Source organism: Herpailurus yagouaroundi, unplaced genomic scaffold (genome assembly GCF_014898765.1).
Source record: "Herpailurus yagouaroundi ecotype Mexico unplaced genomic scaffold, PumYag 77, whole genome shotgun sequence".
Lineage (NCBI taxonomy): Eukaryota > Metazoa > Chordata > Mammalia > Carnivora > Felidae > Herpailurus > Herpailurus yagouaroundi.
The window spans coordinates 34406783-34416161 of NW_024412388.1; the positions used below are offsets into that span (position 1 = coordinate 34406783).

At 45.3% G+C, this 9379-nt stretch overlaps 1 protein-coding gene across 4 annotated transcripts in view; it reads left to right on the forward strand.

Moving 5' to 3' along the window:
- The first annotated feature begins 18 nt into the window (after positions 1-18).
- Positions 19-9379, forward strand: part of ST3GAL3 (ST3 beta-galactoside alpha-2,3-sialyltransferase 3) — a 201798-nt gene continuing 192437 nt past the window's right edge. The window contains exon 1 of one of the 4 annotated variants that reach the window (XM_040469946.1): positions 19-93. The gene's annotated coding sequence lies outside the window, so the exon portion shown is untranslated. The remainder of the gene's footprint in view (positions 94-9379) is intronic. The other 3 variants (XM_040469944.1, XM_040469948.1, XM_040469947.1) reach the window with 3 other exon arrangements.

Genomic DNA, 9379 nt, shown 5'->3' on the forward strand with positions numbered 1-9379 from the left:
CCGCGGCTGCCGCCGCCGCCTGCGCCCTCGCCTCCGCCTTCCCGCCCGCGCCGGGCCGGGCGCCGCCTCCCCCCTGCCTCCCTCTCCGCTGCGGTAAGAGCCAGTCGCGCGCGCGCGTCGGGGCGCGGCAGCCACCGCGGCTAACGGTGTCCGCGCCACCCCTTTCCTCCCCTCCCCTCCCCTCCCTTCCCCCGCCGCCCCGGGTCCCGGCGGGGCGCGCGGAGCCCGCCCGCCTGCTCGCGCTGGGGAAGAAGGGACGGTCGGGACACACGGCCTAGCTGTCCTCGAGTACCGAAGTCCGGTTCGGACTGGGGACTCCGGCCCGGAGCCCGGCCCCTGGGCGACCTCGGCCGGGAAGGGGCCGCCAGGCCTCCGGGGAGGACGGCTGGACCCGGGCCGAGCGGTGTGAGGTCACCTGCGTGCGGGACCCCGCCGCGCTGCGCACCTTGGTGCAAGGACGGGCAGGCGGGCCTCGGCTGTGGGAAGGGGAAAGAAAAGTGCAGGGAGAGCTTGAGCGGGAATCTGCAGCGCACTGGTAGCGGCTGTCCTTGCTTACCGCTTTCCTAGCAGCCAGACGTCCTGGAAACCCGGTCAGTTTGATCGGCATAGTACGCCTCCTCTCCTGCTTCCTTTCCCTCTCACACTTTTCTTTCCCCCATTGTTAACTCGCCGGTCTTGCTTGCAAGAGGAAATAATCTTCGTGATGACAGCAGGTTTGGTTAGGATGGTGTCCTACGAATATTTTGGATTCCTTTTTACAGCTGCTCATTTTTAGGATTCCGCAATAAACTTGATTTCTGTTTGTGTTTCCCTCACATGCCAGGGAGGAGTGAAACGTTGAGCTATAAAGCATAGTGGTTAATTGAGAGAGAGAGAGAGAGAGAGAGAGAGAGAGAGAGACCAATGGAGACAGCTGTTATTTTGTAAAATCTAGGAACTTTTTTTTGTGGATCTAGTTTGCGCTGTCTATACTATATAGCTGGTTGAACGTGAGGATACAACGAAACACTTACTAGGTTCCCAAAAGTGAAATAGTCCGCATGGGAAATTAGGTTATTTATTTCTGAGTCAGAATCACCTTGGAGTGATGATCATTGAACTGTTTGGTATGCCTTCAAGTCAAAAGGATTAAAAGGAAGCTGGCAGAAAAGTTTATGACCAAATGGTGTTTTCAGATCTCTTAAGGCAATAAACAGCTCTTAAGATTTAAGGATGCTTAACTCAAGGACATTTTGAAGTATTAGGTGCTGAAGCTGCCTATTTTGCGTGTCTATATAATCGTGATTTACTGAAAATAAGTTATTAAAGAGGAAATAAGATGTGCATGTTCTTAATTGGCTTTGGGTTATCACTAGAGTGTCTAATGAATGCATATTGTGCACGAGGTCATTGGACTGTGAGGAACTCAAGACCTGTAATGAAAGAGACTTGTTCTGACCAGGCCCGTGAGATAGTTGTGGGAGTAAAGGACACACGGAAACTGATAACTCATGATGTTGCCTCTGGAATTCCTAGACAGTAGGTATGTAAATCGGGAAAAGGAGAAACCCATGTGTTTGAGGAAGGTTTTACAGGGAAGGTGAGGCTTGACTTGAGCCATGAATGGGTAAGCCTGGGAGGGGGGTAGGGGATGAAGAGGAAGAAGTGAAGAAAGGAGAAAGTGAGGACGGTCTGGGGTGGGGGTGGGGGGGGCAGGGGAGAACCCAAAGTGCTCAAGGGTGATTCCAGGGCGTTCCTATCAGGGAAAAGTAGGAGATAAATTTGTACAAAAAAGGGAGGTGTAGTGTCAGATTGAGAAGTAACTTTGTCCCAGGAGAGCAAAGGATTAAACTAGTAGTAGCATTTACTTCAGGTGAAGCTGGAGCTAGCATTTAGAAAAATACATGGTAGCACTTTATTTGTTCTTGTCACTTTTGTGATTAATCTCCGCAGTGTGGATGGACAGTCCTCGTAGCTACCCAGGATCTGCCCCTCAAGACTCCCTCTTGCCTTTCTAGACTCTCCTCCCCTCGTGTTCACTTGGGTGCCAGGCCTTGCTAACATACTGCCATGCTGTTTTTGCTTCTTTCCATTTCTACTGTCATCACACTTATTTGGGGTCATTGATACCATTCTCTTGAGTTGTTGCAGACATCCCCCAACATTTTCTTTTCTTTCCTCCCATCTATGCTGTGTACTGCCATCACCTCCAGACATCTCACTTCCCCAGTCAAGACTTTGAATGGTTCCCTCCTGTCCGTTGAATTAGGCACAGACCCGCCTGGCAAAGACACTCCGGGTGAACCAATTTCTTGTCATTCCCTTAGATTTTATTAAGTTTTCCAGGTCAGTAGAAGTATTTGCTCTTTGTGCTTTGCTGTTTGTGCTCCATATCTTTGCTTGTGTTGCTTTTTCTATCTTAAATGACCCCCTTGAATCTCTAATTGTTGGTTCTTACCCGTGTTTCAGGGCCATGTGATATGGAACTTCCTTTGTGAAACTTCTCTGTACTTTTCTTCCCATCTACATGGGACTTATCTCTCCTTTAAACCATTGTAACGCTGGCGTCTGCCTTTTTGGCACAGTCGTCAACATAAGACTGCAACTTTTTCGAGACATAGACTATCTTCGTCATCTAGCATGGTATTTTGTACAGAGTAGGTACTTGACAGGTGTGTTTTATATTGCACATAGCCTGGAACAGAGATGGATGCAAAGAAAGTAACTTATGTGGGAGAATTCCTTACTAAGAGATCTGACGTATTGATCTGATGTATTGATCTGGATAACTTGGATTAGACTGCATAATAAAAGCCCATTAAGACTTAAGTGGCTTAATAGAACACAAGTTGATTTTTCGTTCATGCACAGGGAACCCTGCTCCTCACAGTCACTCAGGGACCCAGACTGATGGAAACTCCATCTGAACATAGTGTTTTCCATGATCACTTAGATTGAGTGAAAGATGGTGGTTAAGGGGCACTGATTTTGTTTTTTTAAGTTTGTTTATTTTGAGAGAGAGAGCAATCAGGGGAGGGGCAGAGAGAGAGGATCCCAAGCAGGTTCTGTGCTGTCAGGGCAGAGCATGAAATGGGGCTCGATCTCACGAACTGTGAGATCGTGACCTGAGCCAAAACCTAGTCAGATGCTTGACTGACTGAGCCACCCAGGCACCCCAAGGGGCACTGATTTTTATTTTTATTTTTTTTTTCAACATTTATTTATTTTTGGGACAGAGAGAGACAGAGCATGAACGGGCGAGGGGCAGAGAGAGAGGGAGACACAGAATCGGAAACAGGCTCCAGGCTCTGAGCCATCAGCCCAGAGCCCGACGCGGGGCTCGAACTCATAGACCGCGAGATCGTGACCTGGCTGAAGTCGGATGCTTGACTGACTGAGCCACCCAGGCACCCCAAGGGGCACTGATTTTTATTTTTATTTTTAAAGTTTACTTATTTATTTTGAGAGAAAGAGAGTGCAAGCAGGAGAAGGGCAGAGAGAGAGAGGGAGGGAGAATCCCAAGCAGGCTCTGTGCTGTCAGCGCAGAGCCAGACGCAGGGCTCAAACCCACAAACTGTGAGATCATGAGCTGAGCTGAAATCAAGAGTTGGACGCTTAGCCAGCTGGGCCACCCAGGCACCCCAGGGGGCACTGATTTTTGAAGTCTCAGTCCCAAATGGCATGTGTCACTTTCGGTCACATTTCATGGACTGAGGCAAGTCACGTGGCCACACCTGACTTTAAAGAAGAGCGGGAAATCGCAGTTAGCATGTGCCTGGGAAGCAAAGAGTTGGACATAATTGGTGGACGGCACGAAGGACCGCTACATCATTTATGACTATCACAGCCCCTAGAAGATTGGAAGTAGCAAAATCAGCTGGCCCGGTAGAGACCAGCACATTGACAGTAGCAAGAAATGGTCGCTTTAACTTGGCATGAGATGAAGGTGAATTGGGAAGCTGGAACTCCGTAACAGGCACTGTACCTGCCTACAGGCCAGGGCTGCTGGTACAGGGTATACCCTAACCACAGAGCAGTCATGCCTAAGGGCATCACAGTTTTACAGTGCCCTCAGTAATGAACACCTGAATGGTCCAAAAATAGTTAAGTTATATTCAAGTTATTTAGCCAGAAAGAGTGGAAGTAACTTGAGGTACATTATTGCTTGCTGAACTAAGAAGGACTCTTAGTTTCACGTTGGTTTAATTGGGTTTACGTGAGGCCATCAAACTTGGGTATTTGGCGAAGGGATTTCACTTTTGGTAAAGAAGAGAAGCAGAGAGCAGTTGGAGCTGTGGCTCAGAAGACAGGATCTGGGTTGAAATCTTGTCTCTGCCACTAATTGTCTAACATTGAGCAAGCATCTTATTCTTGAGCCCGAGATTCCCCATCAGTAAAATGCGCAGGGTGTTCTCAGTGCATAGGGTGAATAAAAAAGGTTCGTTTATGGCAAGTGCTTTGCGCAGTACCTCGTTCAGAGGACACACCCCTGTTCAGGGACATCACCAGCAGCAGTAGCGGGATTTGAAAAACCTTTGAGAAAACCGAGGAATGTAGGTAGAGGTGTTCCCCCAGATTTTCCTTCCTTTTTCCTTTCCTTGGATAGCATTCCTGCCACACCTTTCTTATTTTCATATGTGTCCTATTTTATATGACGAAGCTGTGTGCCTGTCTGTGTCCCCCATCCCACTTGACACCCTACTTGTGACCCAAGTATTTACTGAACAGGTGCTGCGTGCAAGGCTCTGTGCTGGGTCATGGCATTGTAAGTAAGAAAGGTGTGTCCCTGGCTTGAAGGGGCCTATAGTCTGGTAGGACCGGAAGCCAGTGAACTCAGCAGTGAAAATACATTTGAGGGGCCTGTGGGATCTCCTAAAAGGGGACCTGCTGTCACACTGGAATATAAATCATGGTTTTCCGGAGACGTTCACACCAGCCCAAGTCTTGAAGAACGACTAGTTATAAGAAGGGTGGATGTGGGTTTGAAAGGCTTTCAGGCAGGAAATGTGTGTAATGCCCTAGAAACACGAGAGTGTGGCTACATCCTGAGGACACTTGAGTGGCAGGAGGAAAGGGTATGTTTGTGGAGTGTGTGGAGGCTGCAGGAGGCGGCTTGCGAAGGCTATGAGTTCAGGGGACAAAGCTTTTATCCTGCACATGATTAGTAGCCACGGAGGGGTTCCAGGGTAGGAAATCAGCTCTGCCTTTTAGGAAGGTCCCTGTGTGTGGAGGGCGCAGAGGAGTGATTATCCCGTTTCCCTGACAGGGGAAGTGCTGAGGTGTGCAGCCACAGTTCTGAGCCTGCTACACGAGGGTTGTAAAATATTTATGTGTGGGGAGAGAGGAGAAGGAGGCGAGTGCGGGGAGGGTACCAGTTGGACTACTGCCATGATGCAAAGGCTATGTCCGTGCCCTTCCTGGGTGGGAAGAGCGCCCTGGATGGGGGCCAGCAGACCAGGGTTTCAGTCATGGCTTCCGCAGTTTCTACAGTAGGACCCCGGGCCAGTTTCAGAACCCCTTGTGTCTTGGTTTCCAGATTTGTAAAATGGAGTAAAAAACAGCTACCTTGCAAGATTGCTGCCCTGGAGACTCGGGTAAAAAGATGTTAAAAGCCTGGTGCTATTAGATAACATAAGGGACCTTCTTCTAATAAAAATAATAATTTTAAGGGGCGCCTGGGTGGCTCAGTTGGTTAAGCTTCCGACTTCAACCTATGTCATGATCTCGCTGTTCCCGAGTTCGAGCCCTACATCGGGCTATGTGCTGACAGCTCGGAGCCTGGAGCCTGTTTCAGATTCTGTGTCTCCCTCTCTCTCTGCCCCTCTTTTACTCGTGCTCTCTCTCTCTCTCTTTCTCTCTCAAAATCAAATCAACATTTAAAAAATGATAATGATAATAATAGTTTTAAGACTTCTAAGCTTTAGCATATTACCTGGCTCATGGTAGGTGATGAAATCATTAGCCTTAAATCCCACCATCTAGAGATAACCACTGCCATCCCTTTGGTTTTATTTCTGCATTTAAAAATTTTTTTTTCCAACGTTTTTATTTATTTTTGGGACAGAGAGAGACAGAGCATGAACGGGGGAGGGGCAGAGAGAGAGGGAGACACAGAATCGGAAACAGGCTCCGAGCCACCAGCCCAGAGCCTGACGCGGGGCTCGAACTCACGGACCGCGAGATCGTGACCTGGCTGAAGTCGGACGCTTAACCGACTGCGCCACCCAGGCGCCCCTATTTCTGCATTTTAAATGGTTGGTGATGCTGGTCTGTCTGGGAGTGTTAGGCATCAGGGGATTATTCTGAGATCAAGGGAAGAATTGATACAGATATCATACCAACTTAAACATTCTTTAAAGGCCAGCACATTATATATGGCTCTTCAGCTGCTGCCAGCCCTCACCCAGAAGTCACACATGCACATGTGCACATACTCTTGCTACTGGTGTTACTCTAATGTGCTCACTGCATGTGCAACAAAAAAGTGTGTATTTCTTCAGCCTGTTGTCATCATCGACGGCTTCCCCCCTGAAATTTTGCTCCTCCTCATTCTGAGCATGTTTTTATTTTTTATTAAAAGCTTTTTTTTTTTTAACATTTATTTATTTATTTTTTTAATGTTTATTTATTTTTGAGACAGAGAGAGACAGAGCCATGAACAGGGGAGGGGCAGAGAGAGAGGGAGACACAGAATCTGAAACAGGCTCCAGGTTCTGAGCTGTCAGCACAGAGCCCGACGCGGGGCTCGAACTCACGGACCGTGAGATCATGACCTGAGCCGAAGTCAGACACTCAACCGACTGAGCCACCCAGGCGCCCCCTGAACATGTTTTTAAAGATGATAATGGAACTTTAATTGGGTTTGTTCTCCATTAGGTTCCTCCCTGGTCATCCTGGCTGACAGGAGTTCCTCCCCTCTGAGCTCCTGTACCACTTAATTTATGTTATTCTGATTAAATGTCATCTACTGCCTTGTCTTATCATTATTTGTCTATATATCAGTACATTTTCCCATTCCTTGATGTCAGTTTTTCTTAGTAATAGAAAGATGGCATGTTTATGTATTTTTAACATGACTTAAAAACCCACTGAAGCCTTTTGTTTGAAATATGTTGAACAGGTTAGAAAATTCAATGACTGGGGTGCCTGGCTGACTCGGTTGGTAGAGTATGCAACTCTTGATCTTGGGTTGTAAGCTGGAGCCCCACATTGGGTGTAGAGATTACTTAAAAGTAAAATGTTTAAAAAAGAGAAAATTCTATTGCTAGATTAAAAAAAAAAGTTTGTTTATTTATTTTGAGAGAGAGCACACATGTGTGCATGTGGGAGAGGGGTAGAGAGACTGGGAGAGAGAGAATCCCAAGCAGGCTCCTTGCTGTCAGTGCAGAGCCGGATGCTGGGCTTGATCTCACGAACTGAGATCATGACCTGAGCCAAAGTCAAGAGTCGGACGCTTAACTGATTGAGCAACCCAGGCGCCCCAAGTTTTTTTCTTAATTAATTAATTAACTAATGTAATCTCTACATCCAGTGTAGAGCTCAAACTCATGACCCCGAGATCAAGAGTTGTATGCTCTTCTGACTGAGCCAGCCAGGTACCCCACTAAGTTTTTTTTTTTTTTTTTTTTAATTGAAGTCTAGTTAACGCTTTATTACTAAATCTTTAAAACATATAAAAAATAAATTATACAGCAGTGATTCTTAGGGTTTTTAGTCTCAGGACCCCTTTATAAATTTAAAAATTATTGAAACCCCAAAGAACTTCTACTTCTGTGGGCTTTGTCTATTGATATTTAATGTACTAAAAATTACTGAGAAAACTTTAAATCCTAAGAATACAACCATACATTCCATTAGCCGTGAGGACAGTGATGTGACAACAGCTGTTATGTAGCCTTTGGATAATCTGCTAGACCCTTGTGAGAAAATGAGAGTGAATACGGCAAATGGTGTGTTCGAATTATTATGAAAGTAGTTTTAAACTCATGGGTCTGCTGAAAGGGCCTTGGGGACCCTCATGGGTACATGGACCACTTTGATAACTACTGACATATAAATGTGAGAGTTTTTATAAGTGACACTTTTATATCTTTTTGGCAACAAAGTAACATAAAGGTGGATATACTACCAAACATTGGTTTTCAAAATGCGTTCAGCACAGTATATTTTTTTTAAAAAGTAACTAGTTTCTAGCTTTGGTTAAGACAAGTCCTTTACCTTGAAAGGACAATTGTGTGTATTTTTGGAATATCTGCAAAGTACCATACTGCTAACAGACATTTGTCATGCCAGTCATGGTCAGCAAACTTGGAACACGAGTATTTTTGTAAAAGAAAAATACACAACTGCTCTTTTAGTTCTAGAAATCTTAATATGCTGTCTGTCAGACAATACTTCGAGAACTTCTTTGAGATGTAAGAGTTTCGTGGTTACTCATCGTCTCATTATCAAATTTGGTTATGATCCTATTTCAGAGATTCGATTCTTACGAGATTAGCGACATTAATGTCATTCTGTAATGCGTAAACTGCACTGCATCACAGAGCAGGTGAACAAATAATGATCCACTTTCCTCCATGCTGTGGGACTTTCATACTTCCTGAGGATTTTTCCTGAGCCTCGTGCCGCAAGACATTTGACATGGGGTTGTGTAAGTGTCGGTTGAAGTTAAATGTTAGAAATGTTTATAAGTAAAAGTTTTGTTTCTTTCCATACTTTGGTGAATCATTTTGAGTATGCTTTGAGATGCACATCCTGTCTGAAGGCAAAGGGCCTGAGGTATTGCAGTAGCCTCTTCTTGCTCTTGGCTTAGTCTTTTCCAGGCTGTGCTCCATATCACTATCCCAGTGATCTTTCCAAAATACAGATCTGACTGTATCATTTCTCTGCTTAATCCCCGAAGTGGTTTTCCATTGCCAATGGGATAAATTTCAGACTCTTTAGCATGGCATCTAAGGCCTCTCCTACCCTTTTACTGCCTCACCTTCTTTGCTGAAGCTTTTCCTATATGTCATTAATTTCCATCATCTTACAATGTTTGTACTCTTAACTGCATGCAGCACCCTGCTCTCTCTCGAGGGCAGACATCACACTGTGTTCCTACTGTTGTACTCAGGTGCCTAATAATGGCTTCTGCCTGGACGTATGTTATAATATACGTTCTGTACATTAAGCTAACATGTTGTCTGTAGATAGATTAATGTTATATGTTCTATATGACGTATATAGTATTTTATATATATATATATATATACACACACACACACATATATATATATATGTATATATATATAAAGCATGGCAGATAAACAATGTGGAACTACTATGTAGGCCTAAGACATTTAATGTCTCAAATAACAGGAGTGAAGAGAACAGTTAACTTGTTATTTTCTTTCTTTCT